General features: G+C 46.6%; 1 protein-coding gene across 1 annotated transcript in view; it reads left to right on the plus strand.

Moving 5' to 3' along the window:
• EXT1 (exostosin glycosyltransferase 1) overlaps window positions 1-19,817 on the plus strand; it is a 351,045-nt gene that overhangs the window by 8,917 nt on the left and 322,311 nt on the right. The gene's annotated exons all lie outside the window — the stretch shown is intronic.

Consider the following 19,817-nt stretch of genomic DNA (forward strand, 5'->3'; position numbering starts at 1 on the left):
GCCTGGGAGAGGGCGTTTATAATTTAATAAAAAGTGCACACAAATTATAAATGGCGTAGTTGTATTTATTGTTCTGGGTATGGATTCACCCTTCGATTTAAATGGATGCAGCTGGCTTGCCTATGCAGCTACACTCTTGGCATACTGGTGCACACGAAGGAACGTTTGGCTGGAGATCAGTTACATTAAGATATCCGCCTCCACTGTTTAAATCTAATTCTCCTGATAGTCTTGCATCCTGGCAGATCAAACAGATGCCTGCTAAATTGACTCTAGTTTTGCTCTCAGACTCGTGTTTGAAGTTCTGGATTGGAATGGGTATTCAGCGTGACCACCGGAAGAATCATCTCTAGCTGATTCGCCTGACTGCTGTGTGGTGATTCGATGCAATAGTTCGGTCAGACGCTTCTTAAATGTACGCTCCGCTGTTACTCTGCATAACATTTGCTTTTACCGTGCATTTTTGTGCTACATAATCTATTCTGGGTTTTGTTGGGGTGGGGGGGCAATATTGAAATTCCTCTGCTAGTGGCCATCGAGTCGGTGCCTTGTCACACTATTAAATGAATCAAACTACTTGGAGAGAAAACGATTGCTTACAAATATATCCAAAACCGAGATAATGTTTGGGGCCAGAAGTCCTTCCTTTAAAATTAATGAGTTGAACAATGATGCAAGCAGGGAAACTCACCTCGTGGAAGCTTGATGAGGATCCTGGTGCCTCTGCTGCAGGGGTGCTAGTCGCCTGCGCCTGTCTGTAGCACGGGTTCTCGTGCTGTATTTACTGTACCGTTCAAGCCTGCCCATTGCCTCGCTTTCAAGGGTTGACAGTGAGTGGGTGCCTGCAGATAGCTGTATACTGCTGCAGCGGGCCAGACCCTAATGCGCCGTATTTGTGTTTGATACACCACGTGCAGCTGAGCTGGGCTCCTCCCTTGCGGAAACCGCTCACTCCAGAGCATGGGCCAAGGGCCAGTGAGCTGTGTTTATTTCAGTCACGGTACCATGGATGTGCATAATTACCGAAGACACGAGCCCCAGGGGGCTCCTGGCGCTCACTGGCAGAGGGCAGAATCATTAACAAATGGGGCCCTGGCTGTTATTCGACTTGCTGATAAGTAGCAAATCAAAGAAGTAAATCTTTAACATCGACTCACCGTCAATAATGCGCTACGTGAGTAAAACGGGGTGGGGCTTGGCTGTGCCAAGAGAAGTTTCTCATCATGCTACTCTGTGTGTTCAAATGCTTTATTTAGACAATCCAGTCCATTAAAGTGCCAAGTACAAGAAACAAAGAATTGTGCAAGCATAAATATGTTAACATTACATTTGTGCAGATAAGCAGCATCTCCTTGTGCAATTCAGTCAATTAATCTAGAACCATGCTATTCACTTTTTGGTGCATCTTTCTGACTCTCAGGAGCTGCTTCAGCTGGGATGCTTGAGGGACAATTGTGCGTCGAAAACGTTTTGTGGGTGATCACGCTGTTAGTCTCATTCAGTTTTAAATCTCCTTAATGCTTTATGTACAGAGGGAAAGCTTTCATTTCTCACCCAAAAAAGCACATTATCTTACAGTGGGCCTAGAGGCTACCCATTGCTTACCATTGGTTGGCTTCATTGTCACTGTCATTTGATTGCTTCTTATTCGTTGGCTGTGTGGGCTTTTCTTCCTCTTTACGTTTGACCTGCCCCTGCAGCATGGACGTATTACTATGTCCTACTTCTGCTTACTTTTTCAGGCACTAGTTATTTCTCTTTGTATAAGCAATCCATGGTGTCTGTGTGTTTTCCCGCAACTTCCCTCTTGTGCTTCTCCCCTCAGCGTTCCATGTTCCCCTTTCGCACCTGTGTGCTTGCCCCCCCCCGCGTTGCCTTCTCGCCTGTGTTAATTTCTCCCACCAACTCCACATTGCTCTCCTTTGTTCTTTTGACCCCCACCCATGCCCTTGTTCGCTTTCTCCCCATATCCCCTCCATTGCTCTTACCCCCTACTCGCGAGCCCTGTGTTGATTCCTCTACGTGCCCTCCTTCGGAAATCCCCAGCAAGTTTTCATGCCCACGACCCTCCTTTTCTCTCCTCCCCATTATAATTACAGATCCAACTCAGCAGATCTGGCACTGAATGAAGGGGAAAAAACAGTCTTGCCTTTTTGTAGGCATGTGCATTTGTGGTTTGTGTACCTACAAAATGATGTGACTGGCTGCGTCAGGTTTTATAATACAGCAATATGGAGGATGTCCGGCATTGCTAAAACCATTGGCAAAGCCTGTAGGACCTGAGGCGAAGCCTGTTGACTTTGTCAATGTTTGCCCTTTTTGATTTTGTTTGCTGTTCTGCACGCAAACCCCACAGAGCTAATGGGGCAGGCTTTAATGTGATAAAAAATTGTTTACTCAAAACAGGTAAACTTACCTCATTGCTAGTGTATATGAAAATGTTAGATTGATATGAAGGGCTCTGGCCACCATGGAGTAAGTAGTAACAGCAAAATAGTTACTTCTTAGTGAGAGTGACTGTCTTCTTGGGTATTTACAACAGGAAATCACTTGCATTTTTGTACCACTCTCAAATGTCATAGTTTTTTTTTTAAGTACGATTGCCTCACTAGTTATCTTTGGCTTTGATAAGTAGTCGCAACACTACAGAGAGTATGTGGATTATATGTTTTGGGATGAATATTTTATTCATTTTTTCTTGCAGTTTATCTAACCTGAGCTTCGCCCAAAGGCTTTGGAGTGCCTAACAAGAGAACAAGATTACATTTTAGGCATAATGAATTTAGGTAATTTGCCCAGAATTGCAGGACAGAAGGAGGAGTTTCGATCTGAACCCTGTTCCTCTATGCCAAAGTTAGTACCTGTTAGCCACCATACCACATCTCCTCTTCAGGCAGTAGAGATGTGATCAGCCACTCGTGGATTTCCTGTTGAGTTCATATGTTTGACTGCTTGTCCCACATTCAGTCCCTCAACAACCTCTTGTTTGTAACTTGTGGGAAAATCTTGATGGTCTTTGAGACCGCTAGTACCAAATAAATACCCCTAATTTGCACATTTTCTTGCCAAATTACTACTGCAAGCACTGCTGTCTACGGGGTTTCTGTTGCAGTAGGTTATCTAACAGGACATGATGATGCTGACCAAGTTCAAACATTGAATGTCTAACAAGGAAGAGCAGACATTTTTCAAAACGACGATGAAAGGCCTGAGTACACCTTTGTCTGCAAATCATAGAATAACTAGATTGCATTCCTCTGAATAGCACTAAGTTCTGGTGAGACGGTAAACACCTAGTCGTGTCTACGAGAAAGACAATGCCTTTCAATGAGTCTCGATGAGTTACAAACAGGACTTTCAATTGGAGCCAGAGAGAGAGGGGCAAACATTGGAATACATCAAGCACGTGTGAAGCATTATTAGGGCGTGTAAAATAGGCACGATGGGAATACCTAAAAATAGGTCCTTTCAACGGTCTGTATGAGGTCCAACTGCAGCTGTCCCTACAGACATGTGGTATTCAGGGTGATATAAGGGCATGTCCAAGTAATGATTTAAAGGTGGTAGAAATGCGTTGATGCAGCCACTGTAACCCGATGAGCCAAGGTCAGGGTTGCAATAAAACTTTTTAGCGCTAAATTCTTCATCTCTTTGAAAGGCCATTTTAGCAAGCCTTAAGATAGCTTCTTGTAGGCCTGCGTTGTTTGATCTTGCCCGGGTTCAGTGTGAGCCTGCCCCTAGTGTGAGCCAGTTGCTAGAGATAGAGCTTTACTGAACTTGGTTTGAGTTTCCCTGCCTTGATGGCCTGACCATTGTGAAGTAAAAGATCTACTGGTTTTTACCCACGCCCTGACATTGTGGTACTGACTGGGCCATTGGTACAGGGTAAATATTCAGCAGACTAGGCCCAGTGAAGGAGTAATGAGTAATACCACATGAGGACAGTTGTTCAAAGGATGAAGAGACCAACATTTCTCCCCGATTCTCCCAGTCTCTTGCTGTTTGCTATATCAGCTGGTCTACAAATGCACTGGTGCACATAGTACTCTTTTTAGCTGCTGGTCATGTTTTCTAATGGGTTTGCATAGCGCATATTGCAAACTTTGAAGACCCTCATTGTTAATGCAAATCTTTATGTTCTGTTTATGGACTAGCAAAGTATGAGTAATAAACCGCTTCAGTTGCATGGGCAGAACTCCTCTACTCTTAGTCGTGTTCCTTTTGGCTTGTCTGACACTTAGTAGCCTCTAGCTCATGCTTGTTTTAGAGGAAACGGGTAAAGTGCTGTCTTTCACGTGTTTAGTCTCTTTTTATTCCTCTGTCAAAAACCTGCATCCAGTTACTGTCACACTTCCACCCTCTTGATACAGTACCTCTTTCCTCTGTGCTTTCTCAGTATGCCCTCTTTGTAGAGTTGGACATAGTAAGGAATGTAAGCTCCAATCAAAAATCTAAACCGTGGTAGCATTTTTCTTCTTATGGTGGTTCAGTGTCTCCCTGTTCATCCCCACACTTCTATTCATTTTCGAACGGTCTCATCACAATCCACCAACCATCCAGACACCCCCTCTCCTCAAGACTCCTGTTCACACACATCTCTCTTACACAGAACCAGGTCAGGCGAACAGGCATTCTCTGATATCGGTCCTAAAGTGTGGAATTACATCATACTCTACATCAGAGCAGCCACTTCTCTTCTTGAATACTGCATGAAGGTGAAGGCTTGATTTTTCAACTAACTAACTAACCAACCTACCATAGGCTCGGCTAAGCACACACATATGTTCAGCAGCAAGATACCCTCGCCGGTGATAGTGCACTTTATCAATACACATAACAACTTTACCACAGAATATCCTTGTAAGACCCAGTTTTGTACATTGAAACTAATTTACAAAGTCAGTCGTTGCCTCTGGCATGAGTAGATCTCTATTTGACCTGTCTTTGCCACTCCAGATTGAGGAAAAAGTGATGCATATAAGAGAAAGGAGACCCTGCCCCCCCCCCCTCTTTTTTAACATAAAGTTGAGGACTTAAGTTGTATGCCCACTTTTATTCGCTAAAGTTAAATTAGTATCGCTGAACTACTTAATGAGAGTGTACCCTCTTGTTTACCTGCACTGCTCCATGTCCACTTGACATCCGTGCCTGCAGCAGCTCCAGGTAAAAACAGCCGTTATCTGGTTCCTGGGCGTGTGCGGAAAAACAAGTTAAACTATGGTTTGTACAAAAATATAATGTTCTGAAATTAAAAATAATTTTACTCAATCCATTGAATAATCCACATTAAAGGCCTATCTGGACCCCTATTTTGAAGGAGTAGGACTGACTAGAGACTGCCCTGGATGTCTCACAAGCCTCATAGTTTCCAAAACAGCCATGTCACACTATTCTCCTCTCTGCATACAGGTGCTTTTGGTTATTCCTCTTCACCCACTCTTCCGTTCGAGTCATTCGCATTTTGCTTTCGTCCATTTGAGCATCTACCGTGTCATAACTCTTCATCTATTCGCTGTTTTGCAGTGAGTGATGGCAGTTTTCCTGAGCACGTGTGTACTTTAGGCCTTGGACTGGTGGGCCTAGCATACTGGGGCACCCAGATTACTTACGTTTCCCAAAAAACATAAATAACACAAATGTATCTCACCCATGAAAAGGTCAGACCTATTAACCCCAAGCTCGACATGGTTGTACTTAACCGTTGCAGTAAGACATGGTTTGGGGCTAGTGTAGTGGGAGAACTGGGCTATGGAAGTGAATCGAAATTTGCCTAGCATTTGTAACGGTAAGTTTCAATTCTATTAAGGACACGGAGGCGAGGATTATGCTTTTCTTTCTTCGCATTTATTACAAACTCGAAAACACAGCAGCCTTAGAAAAGCTCATAATGCAGAGAAATGCTTCAAAAACAACAATAAAGCATTTTTTGTCATATAACTCAAGGAAAAACAATGTCTCTGGGACTACAACTCCCATTGCGATAACATAACAGTCCAAAACGGAGTCCTTCCTCTATGTCCACAATCCATAGATAGGCAGTCCTTTCTCCCTGTTCCTCCTCTTTCTTCGCGCGAGTTACGCCATCAGTTCATTGGTCTGGCTTGGAACCATCATTTCCTAACAGAAGAAACAGAACTGCGTCAGCGCCGTAACGGACAATTCAGGATTTCACAGTCGAATCAACTATGCAAAGCTCAGATTTAACCATGATGAAAAACTTCAAAACCTGGTTACTTACTGCCATACGGGGGGGTATCGCTTGACGATATACCGGGTGGGATAATCCTCGCCTCCGTGTCCTTAATAGAATTGAAACTTACCGTTACAAATGCTAGGCAAATTTCGATTCTATGGCAGGACCGGAGGCTCAGATTATGCTAGTTCAAAGCTTACTTACCACCAAACTTGCAATATCCACCACCGGCTTAAAATAAAACCTCTTAAAGGTGGAATCGGAGGACCAGTCCGCGGCCCGCATCAAATCCTCTAAACGAGCTCCTGCAGAGAAAGCCTTAGAGGCCATGGCCCCTCTGGCAGAGTGAGCTCCGAAACGTTTAGTATCAATACCTGCTTCTTGCATGACCCAACGCACCCACCTGGCTATGGTGTGGTTTACGCAAGGCAATTAACAATTGTCTCTCGCCCGGAGGGCGAATGTCCCAAGTCATATCTTCATAAGCTTTCAGACACTGAACAACACATAGCTTCGGGACATCCATGAAAGCCGGATAAGAAATCGTTCTAGAAGCCGACTTTGTGCGGCGACCAATTGTGAACGTGACACCATCTGGTGAAAACACGCGTGCTGAGACATCCAGAGCACGCACATCCGATACTCTCCGGCAGGACACCAAGCATAGCAACATAGCCAGTTTCGCCGAGAGTTCCTTGATCGATAGGTACCTGTTAGGTTGCCAGGACAGAAAAAGATTCAAAACCAAATTGACGTCCCAAAGGACTGAGTACCGGGGTTCCGGTGGCAACGCTAATCGGACGCCCCGCAAAAGTCGGCATACAAAAGGGTGTACTCCGATCGGAGCACCGTCAACTGGGTGATGCGCCGCCGTTATAGCTGAACGCACAGCATTAATCGTGCGGTAGGCAAAACCACCCACGGCCAATTCCGCCAAATAATTCAGCACGGGTACGAGCCCTGCGACCAAGGGATCCAAACTCCGTCGAAGACACCAACGCACCCACTTAGACCAAGCGGATTTGTAGCGCTTCGACGTACTGGCAGCCCAGGCCTTGGATAACAGACCTTCAGCTGATCTTGAAAGGCCCGGGAGCGACCAACGTCTCCTGAAAGCCTCCATGCCATGAGGCGGAGAGAGCCCTGAACGATGAGAGGATGAGGATCTCGATCCGGGTTGAGGAGCAGGTGAGGAAACCGGGGGAGTAGGATTGGAGAATCCCAGGAAAGTTCCAGAAGAACTGGAAACCAGACTTGGTACCTCCAGAGCGGCGTCACCAACACCAGCTCCACTTCCTGCCGGCGAACCTGCGCCGCTGTCCGCATCACCATCGAAAAAGGTGGAAACGCAAAGGGCTTCTCCTTGCTCCAGTCCTGGAGAAACGCATCCGTGGCCTCTGCCAGCGGATCCGGCCTCCAACTGAAGAATCTCGGGAGTTGATGATCCAAGCGGGACGCAAACAGGTCCAGTGAGAAAGGACCCCACAGCCCGTTGAGCCAGCGAAAGACCTGGACATCCAACATCCACAGACTGGAATCTCGAAGGTACCTGGAGTGCCAGTCTGCCACCTGGTTGGCCTGACCCGGCAGGTACTCCGCCGTCACCGATACGTGACGTTCTAGACAGTAATCCCAGAACTGCTTCGCCAAATTCGCCAGTGCACGGGACCTCGCTCCCCCCAGGTGGTTCACATACCGCACTGCTGAAACATTGTCCATTTTCAACAGTACGCACGACTTCACTGAGTCCCTGGTCCAGCAGCGTACTGCAAAGGAGCCCGCCAGAAGCTCTAGACAGTTGATATGCAACTTCTGTTCCTCCAAGGACCAAGTGCCGCCTGTCGAAAAATCCCCACAGCGCGCTCCCCAACCGACTCTGCTGGCATCGGATTCGATGACGAGGTCCGGGGAAGATCCGAAAATTGCCCGACCATTCCAGGCTTCCATGTGGGTAAGCCACCACAACATTTCTTCCTTGACCTCTTCCGATAGAGGAACCATTTGGTCGTAGGACACGCCCCTGCGTAAGTGATACGCTTTGAGGCGCTGGAGAGCCCTGTAGTGTAGAGGGCCCGGAAAGATGGCCTGAATCGAGGACGATAGCAGGCCCACCACTCTGGCAACTTGACGCAACGATGTGTGAGACCTCGTAATTGTCTGTCGCAAGACGTGCTTGATCTTGGACATCTTCCGGGACGGAAGACTCAGGGAAGCATCGACGGAGTCTACGACAAACCCCAAAAATTCTACCTTCTGAGAGGGTACGAGGACCGACTTGTCTCCATTGATGACGAAACCGAGCTCTTGGAGCAGGTCGACCGTCCGGTCCAGCTGAGAAAGCAAACTGCGTGGACATTGTGCCATCAGTAAAATGTCGTCTAGATAGACGATTAGGCGAATTCCCTGCGCTCGCAAAAACTCCACCACGGGATGTAACACTTTGGTGAAACACCACGGGGCCGAGGATAGACCGAACGGAAGAGCCGTGAATTCGAACACCTGTTCCCGCCAAAGGAACTGGAGGAAGCGACGATGAGGAGGGTAGATTGGAACCACAAGATAAGCATCCTTGAGATCCAACCGTACAAACCAATCCCGTGGAAGGAGGATATCTCGAAGGAGATGAATTCCCTCCATTTTGAAATGGTGATAGACCAACCACCCATTGAATTCTTTGAGATTGATCACCGGACGACGACCTCCGCCTGGCTTGTCCACTAGGAAAAGATTGCTGAGGAAACCAGACGGGTGCCGAGTTGATTGGCGAACGGCCCTTTTGCGGAGAAGCTCCGCGACCTCTTCGTCTATCAACTGGGCATCGGCCACTGAAAAGGTTATAGGGCGCGGGGCGCATTCCTGAAAAGGTTGATCGTAGAATTCGATATGAAACCCGCGGATAGTTTGCAGTACCCAAGCATCCGCCGTAAGTTCTACCCACGCCCTCCAAAAGGCCGCTAGTCGGCCGCCAATCTGAACCTGCTCTGCGGGGATAACACTCACCGTGTGTGTTGGAAGCGTTGGAGTTCCTTCTGAAGCCTCGACCTCCGAAACGCTGCCCTCTTGTAGGATAGAAGGAGTTGAAGTTGGCTGAGGTGTTGTACTGACCTCGCCCGGAGCCTTGCCCTCTGTTGCCGGCATTCTGCCCGCCACGGCCGGTCCCGCGGCCCCTACCGCGACCGGCCCCTTGAGAGAAACGCTGCTGGAACACGCGTTTGATACTGGACTGAGCTCTGTCAAGGGACGTGAAGGTAGACACGAACTTCCCTAACTCTTTAATGAACGGTTCTCCGAAGAGACCACCTTGGGCAACCGCTCCTGCCTCCGAAGAGGCTAAGTCTCCTAACTTAGGATCTAGCTTAATTAGGAACGACCTCCGCCGTTCGGTGGAAAGGGCGCAGTTGGCATTGCCCAAGAAAACAATTACCCTCTGCGCCCAATTTGACAAGACGTCGGGGTCGATGGCGGAGCCAGTAACTTTAGCCTCCTCCGCCATGTCAAGGATCTTAGTAATGGGCCCTACTGCGTCAAGCATCTTGTCTTGGCACGACCGCCAGGATCTGTCAATGCCCCTACGCGGATCCTTCATAAACTTTGCCAGAAACGTTGCCATCTTTGCATCTAAATCCGGTGTCATGGCAACTTTCCCTTCCAAGGTGGGCCTAGGACATTCCCCACGGAGACATCCCCTGGCTTCCTGCTCCAGAGGCTTGCGCAACCGACTAGCCACGAACTTTGCCACCTTGTCACCCGGGGCCCAGGCCGCGGACCGCGGATGCATGATTTCATCCGGGTCCAGCATACCTGAGCTGTCCCGCGGTAACTCAGCGGCCGAGCCCGAAGGTCGCCAGGAACGCACCGATTCCTCGTCCCCGTCCGAATCCTGGGAGTCTCTCGGAGACGAAGGGGCAGTCCCAGTAGCCACCACCGAGGCGGGGGCCGCAGGTTGGTCAGGTGGGGACTCGGTCGCCTTAGCCAAAAATGCATCACGCAGACGCTCAAAGGCACCCTTGTCCACCCCCTGAGCACCCTCCGACAACCCCCCTTTGCAGGGTTTCTTAGGCGCAGGGGGGCCCTCACCTGATGAACCTGGGAGGGCATAAGGGATTTCCGACTGCGCCTGAGCTAACTTGGCGCATTCCTCAACTATGCGCGCCGAAAGACGCTCCTCCATAGGGGCTACCACCTCTGTCACGCAGCGGTAGATGGAGCTGTCTACTGCGTGGTAGAAGTCCTCATCCTGCAGATAGGACTGAGAATCACCCCCATAATAGTCGTCCTCCATGCTGCACACAGGAAGCTTTAGGGGTTTTACACTCTACCCAATAGCTTGGGTGTCACTGAGAATTTAGGGCAGACCGGAGGACTGCAACAGCTTTGGTTGCCAGGGACTGGCAAAATTAGGGTGCACTCACAACCCCCAGTGCGCAGACCCACCCCAGGGGGACCAGGTCAACTGCCTCACCGCGCACTGCCACACCAAACAAAACGAGTGCAAAACCTGCCAATCCGGCGTTAACGCGGTAGAACACCGCAATACAGACCCCCACCGGGGCGTTCAGATATGGGGCAAGACGGTACAGACCCGGTATACGGGCGTTTTATGAGGCAGAGGAGAGGGCTCGGCTCCGCGGCGGTTGGTCTCCTCAGCGCGGCTCCTCTGTGAGGAGAAACCCGCGCTGGAGACCAACGAGACGCGGCCGCGCCCCCTAGCGGCTGACTGCGCACCGCAACACACGAGCCGGGAAACAGTCGCGAAGGAAGCGAAACGGCGCTTCCGCGACCAGAATGGGGCTCTGAAATAAAAGTATTAGCAACAGAGACCCTTTTTGCCCCAAAATCAACATTCACAAATACTGTACAAATCCCCTAACCCACAACTGAGAGAGGGAAAGAGAAAAACACTTAACTGGCTGCGGAAGCAGCGAAGAAAGAGGAGGAACAGGGAGAAAGGACTGCCTATCTATGGATTGTGGACATAGAGGAAGGACTCCGTTTTGGACTGTTATGTTATCGCAATGGGAGTTGTAGTCCCAGAGACATTGTTTTTCCTTGAGTTATATGACAAAAAATGCTTTATTGTTGTTTTTGAAGCATTTCTCTGCATTATGAGCTTTTCTAAGGCTGCTGTGTTTTCGAGTTTGTAATAAATGCGAAGAAAGAAAAGCATAATCTGAGCCTCCGGTCCTGCCATAGAATTCCAATATGTTTGTAGTATTTTCTCTTTTTTTATTTAGGTGGGACATGGCTGTTAATGGCCGTAGGGGTTATGGCCTCATCAGTTATCCGCATTCTCACCCCCTCTGAGTGCTGGTGGTTCTCCATTCAAAACGCGTTTTTCCTTGTGTATTATTGATGCTGTCTTTGAACCAGGAGTTCAGACAGCAGAGAAACCATTCGCTCGATGCTGAGGTAAAGATAATTGACAGATGCCTTGCATTTTTTCTTGATTTCTAGGAACAGATATTTATAAAGTACTCATGAAGTAGTGAGCTCGGTGTGTGCCAGGCTTGACGATTGGTTCGCCGCATTGTGCGACATTTTTAGATGCTTTGCACTGTATTTGCTTCGTTTAATATTTTCGAAGATGGTTAATTTATTGGGTAGACTATTTTCTTTCTTTCATCTTCCATCCTGTTTTTTAACCATGACAATTATCACTAGAAAGCTGTGGAAACGATGTGACCTGGAGAAGATATTTGAAGATGAAACTTTGGAGGCATCGTATTTTGTTAATACGGAAACTGCCCTGCCAGTTTCACCAGACTATAAAGATGCTCCCCCCAACGGAGTAAACTACATTATTCACTTGACTAAAGAACTGGTTACATTTTGTATATTAATACACCATGTCGAGTGAAAACAATGTTTTAGATAGATTTTAATAGCGCACGTTTGTGCTACAGGTGTGGTCATCTGATGTAATGATGCTTGTTATCAACTTCGGAGGGGTGAAAGGCTGAGGTGACTTGGATTCAGATTGAGGATGTCCACAACTGAAACTCTCCTGGTCAGAATCTACAGCTCTCAAGTGATCAGATACTTAGTGCAGTGACACTTTGTAATAAATATTTGGTATTATAACTGAAGGGATTCGTGTTCTTATTATACACAACACATACCTGAAACTTAAGTATAGTTGATTTAACTAAGGGCAGTGAAATGAACCTGGTTGAGGGATAGATAAGTGCCATTAAGCTGTTCAGTTTGTGATGTGCACTATATAACTCGTCAGCTCGTGTAAACGCACTTCGAGTGAGCTACTTTTCGAACCTAATGACAAGAATAGGTTTGTGCTTGTCAGTTGGTCTCTGATAAAGGAACGCTTTTCTAGGTCTGACTCGAATGGCCCATTGTTACCAATAGGTCTACCGCAGACTTGTCTTAACCCAGGAAGAGAAGCTGTCACTTCGTGCTATGGCTATTTGGATGTAACCCACCTTACATTAAAATTAATGAGGGACCAGTTTATGTGCGAAAGTACTGTTAGTCATCACTTATTACATTCTTTCTCATACATTCCTGCTGTATGCAAACCTATACAGCCTGAATTTGCTTCAGTTATTTTTGTCACTACCCACCTGCAAACCTGACCCTAAAATGACTTCCTAATTGTTTCTTTTTGTTCATCATGTCGGCACAACCATCATGAGGTCTGGCCGCCCAGATGAGAAAAACAAAAAGCAACTATTTGGAGGTTTAGGACTTGTAGACTTGCTGATGTGTGGGTAGAGCCTCTCTTGTGGTTTGACAGACTGCTTGGCGTGGCCTGGATGGGTTTTCCACGTTGGTCTAGTTACAGTGATGTGCTGTGCTACCTGTGGGCAGCTCCAGCTTTAATGTTCCTATTTCTCTTATCAGTCCGCTCCTATTTGGCTCTAGGATGTTATGGGTGGCAAAGACGCAGATTCCACTATATATGAAATTATGCAGCCTGCTCAGACATTTGGCGTTATACAAACTACTGCTTGTGTCCTACCCATACTACCCCTTCTTTGAAGGCAGTATCAATTGCTTCAAATCTTTGATGTAACTGGCCATAATGCTCAGACACTGTTCGGATATGCCCGGCACCTTTCAGAAGGGTGAGTTTAAATGCCTGGTGTTGCAATTCCTTTCAATCTTATGTTCACAACACCTCTGATAACCACAAAACGTGCATTTCATGTCAGATCAGAATAGCGAGCCTTCCCTTACATTTAGAATTGTCTTCTGGGTTTGGTTTCAAGTGATTTTTTTTTTCTTTTCTTCTGACCAGCTCAGCACTAAGGTACATATTTTCAAGGCAGTGTTTAATGTTTCTGAATGCAATTTGTCATTGAGTTTCTTTGAAATTTGATGGGCGAGCAGAGCACTGCATACTTAACCATTGATGGAAAAGCTCGAAGTCGTGGATGATGGTCACAAATTGCATGCCCTTCCTCAACAGCTGCACTTTTAATCAATTACAGGCTTGTATATCTTTGTGTCTGTTTCAATTGGTGGCTTCCTCCCTGTATACTCGGATAAGTACTTCCAATAACAGGCTGTTATCAGGAGACAGTAATGATGTCTGCTCTCACCCAGTAATGGCCTCCTCCAATTTACCAAGCATTTCTCTGGTAGGCCCGATGAAAAACAAGCCTAGAACAGGCTTCACAGCTTGTGGCCTTATTCAGCCCTGCGCCCTTGTGACACTGTACAGGAGTCTTACTGCATATTAAATGTAACGGTTCTTTGCTGCATCAGTTTTGCAAGTCGCAAATCTTAAGAATGTTGCTTTTGCAGAAAGAGAATTACAGTATTTCGACCAATAGTTTGGTCAGATGAATAGGACATTTTTCATCTTGTATTCTGTCCACTACCATGACCCAGAGGCACTTCCCTTTATAGTTAATATTCTGTAATGGTTGTTACTGGATGTTAGCTTCCTGTGAGATCCACCCCACCCCCCAACTCAGTGGAATTAATTACATTATATGTACGGATGTCTACATCTGACTCAAGAACGTGGTTTGACGTGGAATTGATTGGAACCACTGTCCAAACAACTGTAGTACATTTCAGTATTTCATTGTATTGCATTTTGGAGGCAAGCCACCTTTCCACTGATGTTTAATTTAACTTTCTTCGATGAAACATTTGCTTGTTACAAGTAGGAAATTTTGTCTCCAGTAAGTGCCTCCCTGTAACGATGTCTTGGCTGTTGCTTCTTTGAAATCATGAGACCCTCAGTGTCTGAATGTAAAGTGGTAATAATGCCACGTGGGATATTCTGGTACTCACTTGAGCTGGCTCCTAAGAATTGTAGTTCCAAATGTAATGGATGTTTTTTTTTTCAATTGTAAACCAGCTTTGAGCACACTTCTTTTCATTTTGTTGTAAGACTGTAGTTTATAGTACATATACTAAAGGCATGGGGAGTACTAAGTCAGAACTGTGGAATGGTCGACTGAGCGATTCATTTTGGTGATCCTCCTTTGAAAAGAATTTACATTTTAAAAACCAAAGCAACAGGCTTTGCTTAAATGCTGTTTTTACGGATAGGTTATGTAGTTGGTGGTGCGATTGCTGTATTCTTTTATAAGCAGTACATAACTACCTCTTATGGTTCTTGGGCTGTTATTTTCTGAACATCCAGAATTTATTTAGCTGTAAAACATGTTGCTACTGTAAATATTCAGAAAACATTTTTTTATGTGCAGTAAATGTCCATAGTTTATTAACATTATAGCTGTCAAAAAACCATTGTTAAGTGTGAGCATTGGAAATGCTGCACTATGCACAATGGATGGAATGCTGCTATTTCGCCACCTCATTCACTTGCACCATGTCTTGACTTCGTTTTCTGGCACCATCCAAAGCTAAACTGTAGCTTAATATATTAAGAAATTAATGTTATACACCATCAACTGTATATCCTCCCCGAAACCCCCACCCTGGCCCTCCAGACAGATGCACATTCTGTCTATATCTGTATGTCCTATTGGCAGTTGCCACTGGGTAGTTAGAACCACATTTCCTTAGGAAATTTAAATTTTGGGATGGTTATAAATATAGTGCCAAGTGACAAACCTTCACAAAACTCCCCCCCCCCCCCCCCCCTCCCGTCTCATGACGGATCAATAAAATGTGTATCACTATTACATAATTTATCTGTAGTGATTATCCTGCTCCAGCAGCTTCTAATGTAAGACCTAATCCATGCAGAGCTTAAGAAACCTTTTGGAAATATTTAGCGATTGACATACCTATCTGCATTATGGGAATATTGACAGATGAAAAGATCTACACATAGTCATTTATTTGCTTGCCACAAATCAAATTAGTCCGCTGCAAATACTAGTCTCCTGACTGCTCTTGAGTAGAATCGACTTTTTAAAAATCTGATTGATTCCATCCGTTTGACAGGATATGTTCTTTGACTTTTTCGAATTTGGAATTCTAATTGTATTTCTGGGTCCACCAGCTGTCCATCTACTACCTATACCGGACAAGCAAAATGCAAACTACTCTAAATGCCCCGAATCCTAGATAATTACTAGAATCTAGTGGGATTACTCAAGTACGCCAATGCTCCACTAAGATTGTGGGTCAGTGGATACCATGTTAAGTCAATGTCGGTCTTGATTTCTGCTCTCAAACTTAACCTTTTAGCAGGAAACCCAAAACTGCCAACCATGTCAAGCGTTTCAGCTGGTAGCACTCTTTAATGCCAGTAGCTTATTTGGGCTTTATTTAGGAGCTGGGTGATGAGGGTAAACCTCAAAGGTGATCCCAGATGACAGGCTTCTAGATTCAGAAGATGGCAGAGTCAGTAGTCCTGTTTTTTTTATATTTAGAAGGCTGGTTAGTCGAATAGTTTGGTGATTCTGCCTCGGGACAGAGAGAATCTATAGACCCTTTTTTGTGCGGTCTGCTATTTACAGTGTCATCAAACTTCAGCATTTGTTAAGCACATTGGATCCCTTAGCAATGTCCAGCAAAAAAAAAGACGGGTGTAATATTTTGCGATGTGAGAACATGCGTGGCACTGAGCTTGCTTTGAGCCATACGTGCCTAACCTGGACATATTAATAGAAGAATTGATATTGGTAGAGAATGTCACCATTTTAACATGATGACGTGTAGAGGATTGCACTGGCAGGAATTTATACGGGTACATGTTAGATGTATAGATGTAGGTATGAGGGTGAATGCTGTCCACACACAGGATCTGAGGTTTTAGATCTCTCCTTGCAAACTGCCGCACTAAAGGCATTGCCTAGCTAGCTGTGTAAGGGAGTGTGCCCCTTTGTTATGAAAGTGCTCATTTACATACATTTCTATTGTCCTACAGTGGGGTGCGTTGCGTTCTCGCTATGGATTTAGGGTGGGGGCTCCCTTTAATGCCCGTTTCGGACATCTGTCTACCTGGTTGTTGGATCGATGTAGGCCTCTCCTTAGCCTGTTCTTGGGGTCCCCTCCCTCTGCAGTGCCCGGGCCGGAGAAGCGCCCTAATCCCGCGGTGCCCTCCTGCCAGGGCTCCGGCCGGCCTGCTCTCCCTTCTGCCTTCCCTGCTGCCGCCCGAGCTCGCCCGCCGCCACCGCTCCTTAGTTTTATTTGCTTCCAGTGTACTTTTGTGTAATTGAAAGGCGCGTTGCTCACAGCAGAGTAGAGCTTCTGGCGTTTAAAATATGAATAAAACTGAATCGGCATCTGGCATTTGTTTTGCATCGAGCAATCTTCCTGCATTGAAGATAATTACGGTTTATTACTCGTCAAAGGTTTGTTTTATGAGCTTGCGAAAGAGCAGCGTTGTACTAACAGCTCGGGCACAGTGCTGGGCTCTGTACAGTTCAGCTCATTACAAAATGCTGCACCCACTGCTGGCTGGAAATAATACACCGCGGGGTTACTGTGCGCACTCCCACGTTTTTGCCTTTTGACTGGACTTTGTGTTCATGCAACGAAGTACTGTGCACTGTGAATATTTCAGTTTCATATGATCTTGACCCCCCCCCCCCAAAAATGTGCCTGTTGCACCCAGCGTTCTGTAGGAAAATGCGAAATTCAAGTCCTTGTGTGTACGAGATGCAGCTTCTGGTAGTTCTCACAGAGGAGGACCTTCCCAAATTCCTAATGGTGTATTGTTTTTCATGGGTTTACGCCACTCAAAATCTACCTGGCCTGTTAGACCTTCGCAGCATGTGTAGGCTCAAGGCTTCTGTTTTTGGAGCAGCACCGCTCTCTTCCTTTGTGTATTTGGGTTATTTTTAACAGTCCCTGGCAGGTGTGCCCACCCGCTTTTGGCCGGTATCGTAAGTCGTGATGTGAACTTGTTGCGTTACCAGTGCAGTTGTGTTTGCCATTGTTCATCTTTGACACAAGTGAGTGACTAGCTCTGTGGAAACAAAAAAACGCATGTCCCACCATGCTCTCTTGATCCGCCCTAGTTCAGCATGGACTGAATGTGGTGCTGTGGTGAATGAGGCATGTGTGGTTTTAAGTGTTATTGACTTAGAGCTTTCTAGAGAGCGTAGTTCATGATGAGAACCATCTTTTTCCCCCCCTCCAAGGATTGTGTGCATAAAACTCAAAACAGCAAAACGTATGGTAATTGCTCCACTCCACTGGAGAGTGACTAGCACCTTTTATTGAGGAACATCTGGAACTGACTGTGGAGGCTCATCTCCTGCTACTCCCTCCATGGGGGTAGGAAGGCGCTGATCAAGCCTATTGCTGCCTCCAGCCAAGCCCCACATCATTTGTGGCATGTAGCGCAGACCGGATACGAATTGTGATAAGGCGGACTGATCTATTATCAAGAGATGGGAATAGCTCTTGGAGGCACTCAGGAGCACAGGGTGTTACTGGGTGCAGTCTGTTACCTGTACATCACCGGATCAAGCAAGGCTTACCCAGTATGTTGAAACAGAACATTGTCACTTAGTTGTAGGTATGATTCTTCAGTCCTGGCACTCAATGCTTTGTCATTCTCCACGCCTCCATTGCAGGGTGGTTCGAGCTCAGACAGAGGGTTTTTATTACTTAGCAGGCCTCCATGGCGTAACACTTCAAAACAAAATTCCTTGCAGCTCATTTCGAAGTGTACATCCGCTACACGCGACCATGCACATATGACTTGTATAGTTTTATGCTATAAAAACCTTCCAGGTATCCCGTGCTCCGAGGGATACTGGTCTTCGAAGAGCAGTTACTCTTGTGGAGAAGCTTCCATTACAGCCGCTCTTCGATAGACTTGCTCATCTCATAGGTAAACCGGAGAGATCACTTCGTGGGTTAACGCGCGTTCTGCAGGGATCACTGCGAAACCCGAAATGGTCACTGTGTTTGTTGTGCTTGAGTTGTGTGACCACATCTGTTGCTTACAGCTCTGCGAGGTTGCAAACTGCCTCCGTGTTTTATTGCAGGACATTTTATAATGAAGCTATCTTGCCCCTTGCTTTGTTGCCTGGGCTATAACATGTCACCGTGGTCGGCGAGTGCGTAGGCCTGCTTTGCATTGCAAAGTATGCATTGCAAAGCATTGTATCACTTTAGCACCCCTCTCAAAGGAATCCTCGTTCATCACACTTCCTTAGAAGGGGCCTACTTAGGGGGGGCAGAGACTTGTTCCCACAAATGATACCTTTTAATCGTATCCTGTTAAGGGGAGCCGGGGAGGGGTAGGAGCTCTCTAGGAGGAGCTGTGGCCTGTTCCCTACAGCAGCTCACCCATAAAGGATGCCTCGTTAATCACGCTCCCTGCGTGGGAGGAGCTGTGCGTGTCTCTCGTTGCTAACGGGTGACATTAAAGCCGTCGAGACCTCTTGTGAGGCCTCAGCAGGAGACTGGATTCAGCGGGAGGATCCCCTCCGACATCTTCTGGGTTTTGGGTCAAACGTACTTTGGGGGCCTGCTTTGGAACAGTTCTGAATTTATGATCCAATGTCAGCTCTTTCATGTCCTCTTTGGCTTGTTCGCATTCTAAATGAGTTTACATGTAATCTTCAGGCATAGTGAGGTGTGTCCTCAATATTGTAACACAGCAGCAGCTCACTACTATTACTGCAAATGATATCTGCGACACTCTCCCATTTCTCATCTGTGAGGTCCTGTTTTTTATGGATGTGGAATGAAACCTAAACACATTTCTCTGCAAAATGTCTTGAACAGACTCTCACACACATCCCTCACTGAAAATAAATTAACGGTAAGCGGTATTTAAAAGAAACGTTTAAAGGATTATTCAGGTCATCAGGGCAAGACTCTGCAGAAGAGCGCTGGCTCTCATCAGGGGTCTCCCTGGGCCGAGCCCACTTCGCCCATGCTTTCTCGGAGGATCCCGACAACCCTGCCCTTGCCTCTGCGCCGCCATGGCAGTGTGTGCTCAGTCTGCGCTTTGAAGAAGCGGCTAGGAGGTGAAATCTTAGAAGACCCATTCTGGGCCAAGTTTAAAGCATTTCTTGTGTGCATGCGTGATCTAATCTCTTTCCGCCATGTCTAAAATGGTTCACTTGAAAGGGATTATCCCCCCTTTAAGCTATTAGTGCAGAGGGGCCTGCCTCTGCCGGGGAGGGAAGGCTGGGGCTCTTGTGCTGCAAGATGCCGATTGCCGTCGGCCACAGATAGGGTTGTGGCGGCTACCTTGCCCCTCCCAGGCTCC

The sequence above is a fragment of the Lissotriton helveticus genome, chromosome 4_1, assembly GCF_964261635.1.
Source record: "Lissotriton helveticus chromosome 4_1, aLisHel1.1, whole genome shotgun sequence".
Classification (NCBI taxonomy): domain Eukaryota; kingdom Metazoa; phylum Chordata; class Amphibia; order Caudata; family Salamandridae; genus Lissotriton; species Lissotriton helveticus.